Source organism: Bactrocera tryoni, chromosome 2 (genome assembly GCF_016617805.1).
Source record: "Bactrocera tryoni isolate S06 chromosome 2, CSIRO_BtryS06_freeze2, whole genome shotgun sequence".
Lineage (NCBI taxonomy): Eukaryota > Metazoa > Arthropoda > Insecta > Diptera > Tephritidae > Bactrocera > Bactrocera tryoni.
The window spans coordinates 6,175,464-6,192,592 of record NC_052500.1 but is presented as its reverse complement, the minus strand read 5'-3'; positions in this window follow the sequence as shown (position 1 = coordinate 6,192,592).

Genomic DNA, 17,129 nt, shown 5'->3' with positions numbered 1-17,129 from the left:
TGGCATTTCGGTGTCTTAACTGCTCTGGTAAATGATCTGTTAATTGTTATTGTTATTGTGGTTGACCACGCGTTACCGTTATTGCTGCTGAGCGTGCCTTAAATATGGCTTTAGCGCTGCCACTGTTGCAACTCCATTGTTCCCGACCTGACTCATGCACGAGCATCAAGTAGCCGAGTGCGCACAGCAAGCCAGCGCGAGCAACATCATTCATTTTGTTGCACAAACAATAAGTCATTGATTTAGCTTTATCTTTATCTTTGCGGTGTTTATTTATTCATTGTGAAAGTTCCGAGGTTCGCTAGTTTATACCGAAAATGTCGTCTCCACAACTACATTGCGATCCCGGTTACGTTGAATTACGATAAATGTTTGTAAAATGGCGTTTAGTCTTGCTTCTCATTGCAGTGCATTTTCATTTTTACTTACCGACACTTCGCGGCCTGATGGAGATCCACCGAATATGTACCGAATAGGCTTAACAATTACTCGATAAAAACGAAAATGATTCATACAAAAAAGTTATGTAAGGACCCTTCGGATTGTGTACGCATCATGAGTCTTGGCATCCATTATTATAATATATATTTTGCTCTGGATGGAGTAGATTGATAACTCCGATTTCTGGTCGACCTGAAAATAAAATAGGATATAGGATGCGGTCAACTGATCCCTCTATTGTTGGAGATAAAATTTGCAAAATATTGTTGCAAAACATTGGGCTGTTCTGAGAACTTCGAGATCGGGAGCGATTGTCCCGGATATCTCCCAAAACTCCCTTTCACTGCTCATGGTCAAAAATACCACTATTTTTTAGGATTATTTCGATCCTAATTTTGCCTTAATGAAATTAATAAAAAGTTCATAGTGCCTTAAAAAAGGAACATCGGTCTTTCAACTTATCGACACCATTTTCATAGTACTATAATCTTTTGATTCAAAAAGCCCTTAATCTCGGCTATTACCACTTCATTGCCGCTACTCTCTTTAACTAAGTGAATATTGATTTGAAGTCTTCTTCTTCTCCTTCTTTATTGGTGTAAACACTCCTTATACGGTTAAAGCTGGGTTAACAACAGGGCGTCAGTTGGTCTTCTTTTTTGCTGTTGCTTTGCTACCTTATACAGTCTGGGTACGATTTCGTTATAAAGAACAGATGGACGAAGGAGCTCTCTGTTAATGCCAAAGCTTACTTACATGAACGTCAAGCGAAATCGGTCCTGGTCGAATCACAGGGAGCCGGTAAATTGGTGGCCATGTTAGGATTGACAGTCGGGAACTTTTTACTATATTATTGGTGGGTTTGGCAGGGAATCATATACTAAGAGTTATTCACCTAGGACCAAACTCTTAATGAGGACCTGTACTGACAACAATTGACCCATTTGAAGGATGCAAATGCTCAAAAGCGGAAAGAATTGACAAGTAGGAGAGGAATTGTGTTCCATTAGAAAAATGGCAGGCGATACAAATTGACAGCGACATGTCCGAAGCTCCGGCAACTTAGTTGAGTTCTTATGTTCTTATGCAACCACCTACGGAAGTTTATTCACGCGTGTATCGTGTCAAGCCGCCTGTAAACTTATGGTCAACCTAATACAGCTTGTAAAAGAATTGAAGCCGCTCGACTCCGACTTTTTCGTGCCAAATTTTGTTCAGCGATAAGGTCTATTTCTGGCTAAATGAGTATGTAAACAAGTAAAATTGCCACATTTGCGACGAAGAGCAACCAGAAGAGATTTAATAGCTGCCATTTCAACCAGAAAAAACAAAGGTTGGTTGGGGCTTGTGGGCCGGTGGAATCATCGGTCCATATTTCAACAAAAATGATGCCGGTGAGAACATAACTTCAATGGCGACCGTTATCGCGCCATGATAACCGACTATTTGATGCCTGAAATTGAAGCTCGTGATCTCGGCGATATTTAGTTTCGACAAGACGGCGCCACTTCCCACACATCGCATTAATCAAAGTATTTATTGAGATAATACTTCGGTGAGCAGATAATTTCACGTTTTGGGCCGGTCGATTGGCCACCAAGATCGTGTAGTATCACACCGTTAGACTATTCCCTGTGTGGATATGTTAAGTCCAAAATCTATACGGAAAATCCCGCTTCGATTCAGACCTTGGAGCAAAACATCACGAGTGTCATTCAGCAGTTATCAGTCGAAATGCTCGAACGAGTCATCGAAAATTGGACTTAACGGATAGACCATCTAAGACGTAGCCGCGGCCAACATTTGAAAGAGATAATTTACAAAACAATAAATGCCGAAGAATGTTCTTTCGAATGATAAGAAATATTCCCCATTAAATTTGAAGCTTTTGTGTTTTTTTTAAACTAGGGAACCTCGAAATGGATCATCCTTTATTATGCAATTACCTTCAAAATCATAAATGAATAGTATCATTCTAAGTATGATAAATAAACCTTTGATAAATAAAATATTCAATTTAATGCGAAAATAATGGATTTCGGTTTAGAAGAACCTATGTATATATTTTATAGACGGCACTCGATATTCCTTTTTTGTGATGATTTCTGCTTATAATTTTTCGCTAATATTTTTTCTAATTTCTATAATTTATACTAGTTCACAATAGTTTTTATAAAAATAAAAGGTTGCGTATGAGAGATCTTACAAATGAAGGGTGCGTCTATGCAACTTATCAAGGGTTCGCACTCATCTCTATCCAACTGAAGCGAAGTTTTGCGAAAACAAGTTCTCAGGCTGGGCTAAAACAATAATATGTATGTATGTATAAAAATCACATATCACATATATATTTTTATATGTATGTATGTATGTGTGTATGCATGTGAATCAACATAAATGGCAAGGTATGAATGTATTTATTACCTTCCCGGTAGTTGCAATTGTTGCCGACTGCCATTGTTTAGCGCTGAAATGAGCATTCATGCGCCGGAGCTAAGCTCAATTCAACTCCCCTCAGTGCCCGCGCTGTCCTCACCTCTTTGTTTGCCAATTCGCAATTTTTTTTGCTACTCCATTATGTTGTTGGTTGGCTGACTGGTTGAATGGTTGCATGGTTGGTTGGTTGGTCGGCGGTTGATGCATTGCTGCGACAGCAATTGTTGGAAGATGGTAGCTGCCTGCCATCATTTAGTGCATTTGTGCATTTACTGCTTGTTGTTGTTGTTGATGCTGTTGTTGTTGCAGTTTATTTCGCTGTTAAACAAAATCATTTATTTCATTTGTTGTGTATTTGTGTGCAAACCTTGTTGACAGAAATCCGCACAAATCATAATCAATCAAAAATATTTGCAGCGCTTGCCTACCCTTCCAACCGTTGCCGTGCGCGTCTCCCCCCAAGGGCGGGCAGTGATGATGAGCGAGGTGACAGCCGCACAAAGGCCAACAGAAGAGCGCTGCATCTGAATGCCTCCAGAGAATTCCGGCAAATGTAAATATGGATGCGCTTCAGCGGCTACTTGGAACTGGAAATCCACATACACAAGCGCTCACTCACACACAAACACACATCTCGCTTCTCAATAGCCTGCAAGTGTGGTTGTGTGTGTGCGCTTTGATGCATCGATGCACTGCTGCGATTTGTTGGCAATTTGTTGTGCGGAATGTCATTGTCAATCAGTCAAACCGAGCGTGATTGCAACAAGCCTTCTATATGTTTGTTGTTATTGCTCTTTTCTTGCCATTCTAAATGCCACTACTGCACTTGGTCACTTGCTGTGCCCGGAGGGCCGCCTCTAACCGCAATCTGCGTAATCAATTTTCTGCCGACAACAAAAACAAACAAACAATAAGCGTGCAAGTTGAGGAAGGTACAATATGCAGAGTTGCTCAGAATTAAAAAAAAATTCAAGGAAGTTAAGATAGTTTGATTGAAATAACATTTTACTTAATACCCTTGAGAGGGCAGCTTGCTTTAGAGGCTTCGAAAAATCGATTTTTTGAGGATTTTTGAGGATTTTTTTGGGAGCGAAAGAAATAAATGATTAAAGCGAAATTTCTAGGGTTTATAGCTATATATTTAAACATAATTCACAAATTTTTTTGATACGAAATCTTTGATACTCAGCCTTAAAGCAATTGCCCGATGCATCTCGCATGTGCATTTGTCGGACGGCGGGCAGGTTGCAGGTCGCATTTTCTATCGGATAAAAAAAATTCAAAGAGATTCATATTTTCTAATAATTTATCCTCTAGTTAAACTAAAAAAAATCCAAAAAAAGTGTAAAATTTTACAAATTTTTTTAAAATTGAAAAAAGTGTGGTTTTTGACCAAAAAAAATTTACTTTACATTGTTTAAAAATATGTCTAAACTTGGCTTTTCTCAGTTTTTTAAGTTTAAATAGAAGATAATTTTTTGCCAAAGATACTAAACTTTGCCCCAATTCCATACGACGTTTAGTTTTTCTCTATCCTGCCCGCCAATTAAGAAAGATCGTAAAAATGAAGAACCGAGAAATCGCCCGTCAAATTTTTCGCTTTCTGCCCAATTGCTCATACATACATAGGTATATCTGCTAGACGCTCGATCACTATCTGCTAGATGCCCTTCTAGCTTCGAAAATATTTCGAATTCCCATCTAAAACTTTGGGGACATATTCTTAGATTATTTTTAAAGAGATTTAAGCAAAAAAAAAATCCATTTTTTGAAGCTTTTAAAGCAGGCTCCCCCCTTAAGACGGTATATTGAGGTTACCACAATGTTTGTAACCCTAGAGGTGCATCGAAGACGCTATGCGGTATAAATATAAATGATCAGCGTGGCGTGCTAAGTCGATTTAGCCGTGTCCGTCGGTATATTGGGTAGTCGAAAAAGTCTTTGCGTATTTCTAATCAAGCTTCAACATATTTTTTTTTATATTTATAATGAACCAAATATGTACCATTTTGGTCGACCACTTTCTGTAATTTTTTCGCTAGAGACATTAATCCATAAGTATACAACTTTTCGGGTTTTTCGTCGCAAAAATGCTACAAGTAATTATCACAGGCTTCTCTTAAAGCCAACTTTACTCCATTAAGGGATTTCTGCATTGACCGAAACAAATGGTAGTCCGATGGAGCAAGATCAGGACTATATGGTGGATGCGTCAAAACCTCCTATCCAAACTCTCCCAGTTTTGCCGAATCATCAAAGATGTGTGTTGTCTAGCGTTGTCCTGATGGAATACGATGTCCTTTCTGTTGATCAGTTCTGGGCGTTTTTTTTCGATTACTTGCTTCAATATCAACAGTTGTTGACAGTAAAATGTAGAATCAATCATTCGACCAGGCTGGAGCAGCTCATAGTGGATGATTCCTTTCCAATCCCACTAAGCACTCAGCATAACTTTTCAAGGCATCCATCTTGGCTTTGCGACCATTTCTAGAGTTTCACCATGCTTGGACCATGATTTTTTTTGCACATTATTGTCGTATTTGATAATTTCAGCAAATTATTTCATCAGCTCCTTGTTTTTGATCAAAAGTGAGGTCGCACGGTACCCGCAGAGCTTTCTCATACCCAAATCTTTTTGAATGACATATTGAACACATTCAGCCGATATCTTTTGGGATTCCAATTCCAGACCGCCTCTATGAGTCTGGTCGGGGACTTTTCAACATGATTTCAGAGAAATGCTTAAACTTTTCGAATCGATCAGAGAACAGCCGAAATATGAAAATTTGATAGTGAAAACCGAATGAGATCTGATAGGAAACCTAGCCGTCATAAAAGTCATTTACCTGGAACATTAGCTGACTATTTGCCTGAGCGGATCCTTCGGCCAATTTTAATATTAATTTCCGTAATTTTTATATTCCCAGTATTACTGAAATTGTTTCCAACCTTCAATTCATCTTTGTACACACTCGCGTCGAGTCCATTATGCATTTTTCACAGGATCATGCGACTGTCAAACTTCATCCGAAAGATGTCTGTATGTATGCATTTAAATCCATAAAGATTTAATAAGCAAAATAAACTGTCAGCGAACAAAACAAATCAACACAGTAATAAACACACATTTCCAATAAATCCGTACAAATACAAAGAGTACACATGCGCACACGAACAAACATACATACAAGAAATCACGTGGTGTATTTACGGATAGAAGCAAACGAGTATGTCTCAACGCATTAGCGATGTAGCAATGTGTGAAAGTAAGCATATTCGCAAATAAATCCATGCGGACATATTTACACAGCGTGTAAGAGCAACGCATGCGCAGAACGTCACACGGCATGGCACAGCACAGCAGAACATAGCACCGCACAGCAGCCAACTTGTCCAGCTGTCCGTCTAAATGTTGATATAATAGACGACGGCAAACAAATCGGTAATCCAAATCCCAAGTCAACAGCGGTACTACAACGCCATGTGACAATAAGGGAACACATGTATATCCTCGAACAGGGGGCTCGAGTAGTAGAAGCCGGAATAAGCAACAGTGGCAATGCGTGAAACAGCAGGATATGAACGAGGGGCAAGTGGAGAAGTGCAAATTTGAAGATGAAGATGAAACTGCGCTGACAAAGTGGCTGACAAAGAGGCTATCAGCCAGCCAGCTAAGACACAGTACTTATAGGACACCTGGGAGAGGCAGCGGGCAGGCAAATGAGCAAGCCAAAGCAAAGATCGATGGATGGATGGCTGGATGAATGAATGGTGGAAGGAAGCAATAAAGGCTATGCAAACGAAATCATTTGAACGGCAGCAAGCAAATTTCGGACGAGTGACCGTTTGGCCCGAAAGTTTTCGCCTTTGTCAGCAGCGGGATAAATGCCAAAAAACGACGAAGACAGCAGTGCGGGCCGGGGCAGCAGAAGCCAAGACGGTGGCTAGTGGCTAGATGGATGACTGGATGTCCCGCTGCTGATTGGATGCATGCTTTACGCCGGTATAAATGTCACTTTCAATAGCAATTCGAACATTTGCGACGAACTGGCTGTTGAGCGTAAAGAGAATAGCAATGCATGGGGCAATACATCATCGTCGCTTTGTTGTCAGCGTCAACAGCAGGAACAAAAACTACAAAACGAAGTGTCTTCATGGAAAGGCGAACCTACAATTGCACGCATGCCAATGTGATATGGAAGTGGAATTGAGTTGACTTCACTTGACGCGAACGCGCTCGGCTGGAGCTGAAGATCCGGACGGAGACTGCTTGCTGCCACAGCGCAGCAGAGGCAAATGATGAGCTGCTAAAGTGACGTAGACACATATTCATATGTATTGTTTCGGCCACGCTTGTGTCCTCATTTCGCTTTGTGTGCCATGCCCGAACTGTCAGTGGGGGCAATAGATCGATCGCATACCATTCGACGAAACGCCAGTCGGCGGTCGGCGGTCACCGGCTGCTGGCAACAGTTGGTCTGCTGTTGCAGCAAAATAAAAGTGTGGTGTATGCTCAACGAAAGAGTAAACGAGATTGTTAAGAAGGATGCCACATCGCGTATGCCAAAGAAGCAGCGGGTGTTCGCCCGAAATTCACGAAAATAGCTCATACACAGAATTCAAATTGCTTGACAGGGATTAAGGCATATTTGTTAATACAAATTGGGTTGTTGTTGTTGATTTTTGGTGAATTTTTCGTGTGATGTAGTCTACAGCGTGAGAGAAAAGAGGCAACTGGAGCTTAAAGTAAGCAGCTTGTCGCGGGAATCGGACCGGAATTTTGTTTATGTGATTAAAATGTTAATTTACGTGTTTATGTATACCTACGAGGGCGGTTTGAACTTGAAAGGCTTAAAGACACCAGTATCGCAAGAGAAATTCATTATCTTGTAGTATAAGAGGCCGAATAGGACGTAGGATAGGAAAACTGGAGATCGGTCGATAGTACCATTCTTGTTTTTATTAGGGAAATCCAGCACTGAAATCCGAGAGTGCTTAAACGCTGTATACAGTGACTCTTCTTCTACGATAGCGATCGTCGAAAATTGGTTTGACATGATCGCAAAGCGGCTTATGATCAACCATGTCCGGGAGTCCCAAAAACGACTAACACGGGGAATGGCGCAGCAAAAGTAAAGATAGCTGAGTAAGTAGAAATCTCAAAAATCGGAACAGTCAAAGTCTGTAGTAAATATGGGCTTTTACTCATTCCGGACAACAAGCGTAATCTTGAGACCACTCCACAGCTGAATTGGACGCTGCAAGTCCGAAGCAATCTCTCATTTTCTGACCCTCGACGATATTTAGAACCACATATGCATACCTGGGATCAAGAAACTTTCGAAAAAAACGGCGAACCTGTTCCGAAGATAGCTAAGCGTGCCGAATTTTTATCGGCCAAGGACTGTCAACTCGGCTCCAACCCTCGAAATTACTTCAATAATGTTTTCTGGCGCTGAAACAACAACATTCCCGAGATAAGATCTATGCCAACCATCTGAAGAAGGATAAAACGACGTTTCGACGTCGGATTACTGGAAAAGTCTCCGTTTAGCGTGAAAAAAGTGCTCTTACGCCTGAACATCTTTTCGGATGATACCTCTGCCGTCCACAAGGATTAGACTAAGAACTGCTGTCATGAGATTTTAGAGACCTGGGTGAAATATATTGAGTCAAGAAGAGATCACCGAACCATTTTTCAAAACCTTCCGAATTCCGATTGGCAGAATTAGGTGAATTCTTTGCAAGGATCTTTGACCATACCTCAAAAAAGTTAGACCACATACCAAAATGTTTCATTTGGGAGAGAAGGTATTACGTCACACTAATGGAGGGTTGATGGCTCAGAAGCCTTCGACCCATTAGCGGAATTTACAACATCTATACAGATGGATTCAAAATGGCTAATGAAGTGGGAGCCGGAATCTATTGCTCGGGGATGGATGTCAGTTAACCCATCAAGCTTCCGGAAAACTGCTGTATCTTCCAGGCAGAGGACTTTGTAATTGGGAAAGCGGCCGAAATAGCTAACAACGCAGGAAACAAAATTAAATGGACAAATATACATATACGTCGATAGCTAGGCAATTAGGGCAATAATGTCATATCGCATTATGTCAAAGTATGTCTTTAGAAACAAGGAAGCAGGGAGATGGAATGTCTTAAGTACATGCAGGATCGCTAAGATCTAGTACGGAGCCCCTTCCGAAAACTCGTATGCTTCTTATTCACACGGTCTCCAAAGAACTGCCGGACGATTGTTGGTCTCTTGAGAGGTCACAACCTGTTGGAATCACATGTGAGCCGGATGCGGCATAAGTTACGAGGATACATTCATAAACGCTGGAACACCTCCTATGTCGCTCTCCAGCACTATCTAGAACTTGTCTTAAGTAACTAGAAGCTTGGAAGTTCAAGGGACTAGACGAAGTATAAAGCGTAGATATCAAGTCACTCTTAAAGATCGCAAAAAGCGTTGACGTCCTCTATGACGGGCAAAGCCAACAGCTGAAATTAAACTGAATCTCCAGCTGGCATTACTAAGGACTAGTAGATCTACGTATGGCGTCCAACATAACCTAACCGGATCTTTGTGAGCCAAGTATTTATCCGACCTCCACCGTATGTATAACTTTACATACATACATATGTAGGTATGCTATAAATATGTGTCATATTTGTGGTCACTTGCATCTGTGCCGCATTCAACGCCATATTAATTAGTACTATTTACAGATAATACAGATCGCACACACACATACACACACTGCCACATACTTAACTCAGGTACGCACTCGGTCGCTTTGGCGGCAAGTAACGCTTTGATATGCCTATAAATTCTGCATTTTTCCATATCGAACTCCGCCTTCAAGTAAGAAAATTATGAATTTTATGACTTTTTAATTTCCTCGACGCGCATTTGCATCGAAAATGGATGGATTGGTGCAACCGAAAAGGGCGGAATGAAAATTTACATACATACATACAAACATACTATATAGCTTTGGATAAGTTTTCGATACGCTAGTTTGTATATTTCTGCCTCGACAACTAAATAACAATACAGACACCAACAACATCGTTATAATCATCATCTTCACCGGCAATGTTGACAATAATAACAATCTACGGCTTATTAAGGCGCATGGACTCGCCTGTCGCTGCCGCTGCCGCTGCCAACTGCCGCACAAACAACATATTTATTTCGTTATAAATGTCAGCAAGAAGGTCCATAAGAACGTCTGTTCGCCCGTTCTCAGGCATACACACACACACATACACATCCGCGTGCATAATAATCGTCATATAAAGAATATAAAGTAATAAAGTCGTAATAAAAACAAAAGCAAATAAACTAAAACGAAGCGCAACGAATCAATTCGTATTGTAGCGATTTGAATGCGTCCAATTTGAACTCCGATCATACTGATCGCTCCGCGCCGACACACTGACATTCTCTCTGACAACAGCCGGTAAATGGCACAGACGGCAACGCCGAATGCACGACAGACGTGTAAAGTGTTTCAGTTCGGGTTCGGTTCACAACTGTGCGATGCGGGGCACACAGCGACGCGCTGTAATGTTATTTAGTGGAACCGGAAGGTGGTCCTGCTGTGTGGTGATCGGCTAGTGATCGCTTTGTCGCTACACTGACACTTTGTAATTAGAAGAGTGTTATTTTAATTTAAGCGTTGTAGGGTGACTTTCTTAATGGTGCGATTAGAAATTATTATTAGTCGGTCGTCGACATATATTTCTGAACTATTTTTCCACCCTTTAACTCTCATCTTAAGGTGGCGAGTAAAATGTTGAGTAAGAGCGTTAGGCAAGAGTTAATTTCGCCTAAACTTGACTGATGTGTTGTTTCTTCCCCTGGATCCTAGTTTTAAACGACTTTTGAAAGAACTTGTGGAACGAGGCTGCCCTGTAATTGCCCTCGCAGACGACTTAACTCTTTTGTCAAAAGACACATTTCTGAACACCGTCTACGTTCTTACCCTAGGGTGTCTAAAAGTAGTTACCAAGCTGACGAAGAGAATTCCAAGCGATCCAAGTACTTATCCACCTGTTTTTACTAACGGAGAGAGGTCTTCCACTTCCCGGCAGGTGGAGTGTTTTTGTCCATTCGGACGACATGACCTAGCCAGCGTAGCCCCTGTCTCTTAGTTCGCTGAAATATGTCAATGTCGTCGTATATAGTGGAGGATGGAGTGATGTGTCGAAATTCACCCAATTGAGGAAAGTTCCCTGACTGCGAGTCACTTGGGAGGTACAAGAAACTATTCTTTTACATACGGCTCAAGCAGCTCACGACTCCCGATCTTAGATCAAGTATTGTCTGTGTAACCAAAACACATCCGTTTAAAGGTGGGCTAAACTGAGAAAGCGAACCATCCCTTCCCAAGGTTGTACGATGGGTTTGGGACCCGCCACGAGCGAGTTAAATACTAGGGGCTTATGCAACGTTGATAGGAAGCTCTCATGGAAGCCAATCATCGAGGAGAGATTGAGGAAGGCATTTATAGTCATATACTGTTGTAAAGGAAAAATTGGGGGCTTCTCATCGAGAGTAGTGCTCTGGCTATAAGAAACCATAGCTAAGCTAATAATATTTTATGGGTTCATAATTTGGTGGAAAACGCTTGGAAGAACCACACTATCTAATCAGCTGGAGCTTGTTCAAAAAGCGCCCCTCATAGGCCTCTGTGTACACGAAGAATTATCCCAATACTATTCTACATGTGGCACCTGTAGGCATGGTTGGTAGGTGCTTGGCAGCGAAGGCTTGTATTAGACTTAGGAAAGCTAGGTATATGAGGGCCCCGGGCAAGGACACACTGAAATTCTCCACTTCTTCGATTGCATTTCTTACAACCTAGTTCACTTCACCGCAGAACCTTCTCATGGCAGTTCCTTCTCGGCTCACATACCTGCGTGATATTTGTGGACAGGGCGAAGCCGTTGAATTAGAGGTGCTTTGAGCTTCGTGATGGACTGACTGAAGTTGAGGGGGAGAGTAGGTAGTATACTGTACTTGCCACACGTAGCAGCCGTAACTCTTGTATCAGATTACCAGACAACTATATTTCAAGCGAAGGTGGCTGCCATCAAGGCATTAGTGGTTGTATTGCTCCGGAATGCAGCTTCCTTTAGAGACTTATGCATTCACTCCTACAACCGAGCGGCTATACCGGCTCTGTGCTCGCTGACTAGCGCATGGTCTTCAAGCTTCTTTCATATTAGTCTAGTTTGGGTGCCCGGCCACAGCAGAATTGTCGGAGTGAACCGTTAGAGATCCTCCGAACTGTCTCTTAGCAAAGCAAATCGCGTAACAATCCCTTCCGCCGAAAGAAAATTATTTGATTGAAAATCAGTTGCCGAGCCATAAAAATCGTATGCTCCACTTTATTACAGTTAACACTGTACTTGCCACATGCTGCAGCCGCAGCTGCTACTCTCTTCACACAAGCCGCTGTCGTTTTGTCATCAAAGCGCTCAAATCTGCTTAAATATTTTAACACAGGCAATAAACATACACACACTGAGCCACAAGTGCCACAAAGGCCAGCTCGCCAGTCGGCGCGTCTGTCACTCATACTCAGGTGTGGAATGGTAATTTGGAATTATGCCGGTATATGTGTGTGCATAATAACGCGTAACATAACAACAAAATATGCCACAACAAACGCATCGAAGCCGATGTCAAAGCGAGCGACCGCGTCCACGATCGCCATTGCAACGGGCAACAACAACAACAGCGGCAGCGGACACAGCTTTATTGCTGCTACCAGGATGATGGCGATCGAACCAGCGGTGAATGCAATGAAACATACAAAACCATAATTATATTTTGTGATGTCTTCATTTGAGCGAGCGACAAGCGCGAGCGGATGCAGCGACGCAGCGCGGCGGCGGCTGACCAATATTTATGCGCAGCGCGGCGATAAATAAAGAGTTGTGCGTTGACTCAGCAGCATCATAACTTCTTTGGCAGATAATACAGATTTCTTTGTTGTTGTTGTTGCTATTGTTGGTTTTTTTCTTATTTAAATTTTTATTTATATTTCTTGGCTTTTTATATGCTGATTGTGCACCGCATCAAAGGCGCCGACGCAACGCAGCGCAGCTCAAACACATATTTATGCATAGTCAATTGTGTGTTTGTGTGTGTGTGTGTGCATAATTACAGTCGCCGCACAAATAAGCCAGAGATGTTGACAACACATGAAAAGGGCACAAAGAGACCTGCGTACAACAAAACAGCTTAAGCCCGCTTAAAGTTGTGGTCAAGCGTGTATTTGTTGTTGTTGTTGCAGTTATGTTGTTGTTGTTGCTGGCTGATAAGAACCTAATAACCAAATAATGGTCGTAATGTGAACAAAGTGGAGGAGAAATATGTATGGGGAACAATAACATTAACCACAACAACAACAACAACAACATTTTTGTTGCTGCCTGCCACCACATACCCAAACAAATAACAACAAATCGCTTTAAGTGAGTTGTTTAAATAGGAAAAAAATCATGTGTGACCCCTTTATCGGCAACCCGCGCATCCACCAGTGTTGCATGCCGCAACTCAGCGCATTGTTGAAAGCCTTTTTGTCGCTGGTCCAGATTTTATGACACCAAAAAACGCATGCAACAAGTTGCTTTTACATGCTGTATACTCTATATATGTATATACATATGTATATATGTATGTGTATGTGAATATGTGTGTGTGTTTGCGGCTTAGTTGGAGCTGCATGCCGCGCCTGCCCCAACAGTTGCCCAAATCTCATTAATGTGTATCTCTATAATTGGCTACTATAAATATTTGGGCTACCTGTCGTTTGTCGTCGTATGATCACTTAGGCAACAGCAACAACAACAACAACGACTATAATATGCTTGTATTTACATATAAACAAACATACAGACAGACTTTACTTGTTTCTAGGCATAAAAGTCGTGGCCGCCGCCATCGCACCATTTTCTCGCACACACACATGAACACACTCATACATTGGCAACCATAGAGTCTTCGTCGAATTTGCATATTTTTCCCATAGTCGCATTTTCGAAACGATTATGGCTTAATGCAATTGAGAAATAAAACGCGTCGCTGGCTTTTGAGTGCCTCTGAGGTGAGTGAACGTGCAGCCAGTGTTGTAATTATACATAAATACATATATATACGTCTATATATAATGGTGGCATGCTTAGCCGGTAGTAATAGCTGGCTGATTGAGTGATTATGGGCGAGTAAATATAAACGTGAGCGTTTGTTAAAAGCCATGCCACTAAATTGGTTCGGATAGAAGAGCCATAAAAATTAAGTTGTTTAACCCACAAACGCACACACACATACATATGCATAGTAATAAGTGTCACTGCTTGCATTTGGCTGCATTAGCATATATTTAAGCCGTCGCAATAGTTTGTTTAGATAGCGTTCTGTTAAATAATATGCAAGCGCAAATGCTTCACTTAGCTTTATAAGCAAAGTTGGTCAATCAGCCAATTATATGGACAACAACAACTATAAAAAAATATTTTTAGATATGTCATTTCCTGTTCACACAGATTCTTATGCCGTTATAGTTACTTTAAGACGAGAATCTTAACCTAATTCAGATTCTAAATGTCGCTCAGTGCATAGTGGTTTGGATATTCTGAAAAGAACAAGCTTCTCATTAAACTTCATGCTCCAGTTGTAAGGCTGTAAAGGTTGGACAGTTAAATTTTCTGTTATAATTTGTTGTTATTTACGAAGCGTCATTGAAAATTTTGCAATGAGCTTAGCAGAATGATGGCGAGATAACAATTCTTTGTCGACTATATGTACATATGTATATATAGTATATGTATAGGGTGATTTATTTCAAGGTCCCCTACTTTGGCTTCGACTAAGTTTCACATGGTCCATCCGTTGAGTTCAATTTTCAATGTCTCCTGCAAGCATTTCGACTGGCAACTGGCGAATGACGCGCGATGTTTTGCTCCAAGACCTGAATCGAAGCGAAATTGTCCGCATAGACTCTATATTTTACATACTGCCACAGGAAAAAGTCGAATGATGTTATATCATGCGATCTTAGTGGTCAATCGACCGGTCCAAATCGTGAAATTATCTGCTCACCGAAGTGGTAAGTGGAACCGTCTTGTTGGAACCAAATGTGGACCGGTCATTCCACCGGCCTACAAACTACACCAAACCGTTGTTTTTTCTATATGAAATGGCAACTCTTGAATATCTTCAGGTTGTTCTTTTCCCAAATATGGTAATTTACTTATTTACATACACATTGAGCCGGAAATGGGCCTCATCGCTGCACAAAGTTTGGCTCGAAAACTACGGATTTTCTTGAAACTTTTTGACCACATCCCTTAGAGCGAAGCGATGTCGCTTGGGAAGGTCGAGCTGCTACAATTCTTGCGAAAACTATGTGGAACTCGCTAAATGTCTCAGTTACCATCATTTCTTCTTCTTACAAATTACTCCAAAACACTAAAAATAGCAAACTCGGGGCTCTTTAATTGTCTCCTTTTAGATGGCATGTACTATCGAACATTCTATCTTCGGCGATAGTGCTGGCCATATTTGAAATGGGTTGAGGTCTGTTGTCCTTTCCGTTTCTCCCTCCTTTCAAAAGTTTAACTTGTTTTAAAATTACAGCATTAGATCCGAAGATTTCTCGAATATAGCCTGATTTGACCCAATTTTGAATCATTTCTACCGCCTACCAACGTTTCAAGCTCAATTACAGCTCACATACTTAAAGTCTCTCAATTAACACAAGAGCCTACAGCGTAGCCTTTTTCTGTCTAGAAGCAAAAGAAGTGAAAGAGGTTGCTCTAGTGGTGAACAAGTGCAAAAAAGTTTCCTCTTGGTCAGACACAAACATTCTTTGCATCTTGGAAACTACGTCACTGTTGGCAGCTATCCATTTGAAGAAGTTTAGGTCTTTGGATATCTCGGAACCAGCATAAATTCCACCAATAATCTATTAGGAGATAAAGCGCAAAATAACTCTTGAGAACAGGTGCTACTTTGGCACTGGTAGGCGATTAAGCAACAGATCCCTCTCTCGACAAATAAAAACTTGTTCGCGTGAAAATATCGAAGAAGATGGAACCACGAACTGTATAAGCTCTACGGCATGATAAGCGAACAAAAATTACAGTCCATAAGGCTCTCATCATTCCCATCCTATTATACGGAGCAGAAACATGAACGATGACGTACCGAAATTATAAACTACTTGGAGCATTCGAGAGATCTGTTCTTCGCTAGATTTTTGGAGTTGTCCGCATCAGCGATGAATATCAAAAAAGACCACGAACTGCATGAGCTCTACGACGATATGGATATAGTTAGAGAAAAAAAATTAAACGAGTGCGCTGGTTCGGCCATGTCGTTCGCATGCAAGAGGATTCTCCCGCGATGGGTGGATAACGCAAGTAAAGGCGACCACGCAGCGAATGGAAGGACCAAGCGCATAGCGACCTATGTGAACATTGTATATTCGCGGCCCAGACCGAAGTACGGTTATTGTGCCAAAGAAGAGAGAAAGAAGAAAGGCAAATCTTTACCATATATAGAGCAAAAATAGTTTTTGGTTCGTTTCCGAGAAGCTTAAGCCGTAAATGGTGTTTCGAACAAATATTGGGAATCAATACTAACTCTTCTCTTAAGTTTCCTAGTTTTCTTCTAAACTGTATGCATGTGTTACGGTTAATTCTCTCATTGATGCATGTTTGGTAGGTAATATAATCTCCGCATAGAGCAAAGCAAGGCGAAGCTTCTCTAACAGTCGTAATGCAGCTACGCAGTAGTTTAGTGCCGTTAGTAGATATTTATCTTCAAACAATGTCAAAATTTATCGGCCTATTAGGTGCTTAAATAAATTTTGGCAGTTGAGCTAAGTACCGCTTTACTTCGTGGATTCTTTATACGGAGGTATTATAGTCTTAAAATGTAAAATTAAAAGTATGTACCAAAATTATTAGCAACTAAAATGCCGTAGCAAATTCCGATGCCGAAATTTCGGGATTTCAAAATGTTAAGACATAGTATAAATGAGCTAATGGCTAGCAAGAAAACTATAATCCTAGCTTCCCAAAGTAGTTTCTAAGGTATCATAAGAAGATATAATATATCGCTCAAATTTAACTAAGTCAAAAGTACAGTTATAAAAACATATATAATTCTATACCGAAATCTGTCACGAAATTATATCACATTAAAATCCCGAAATATTTCGGGA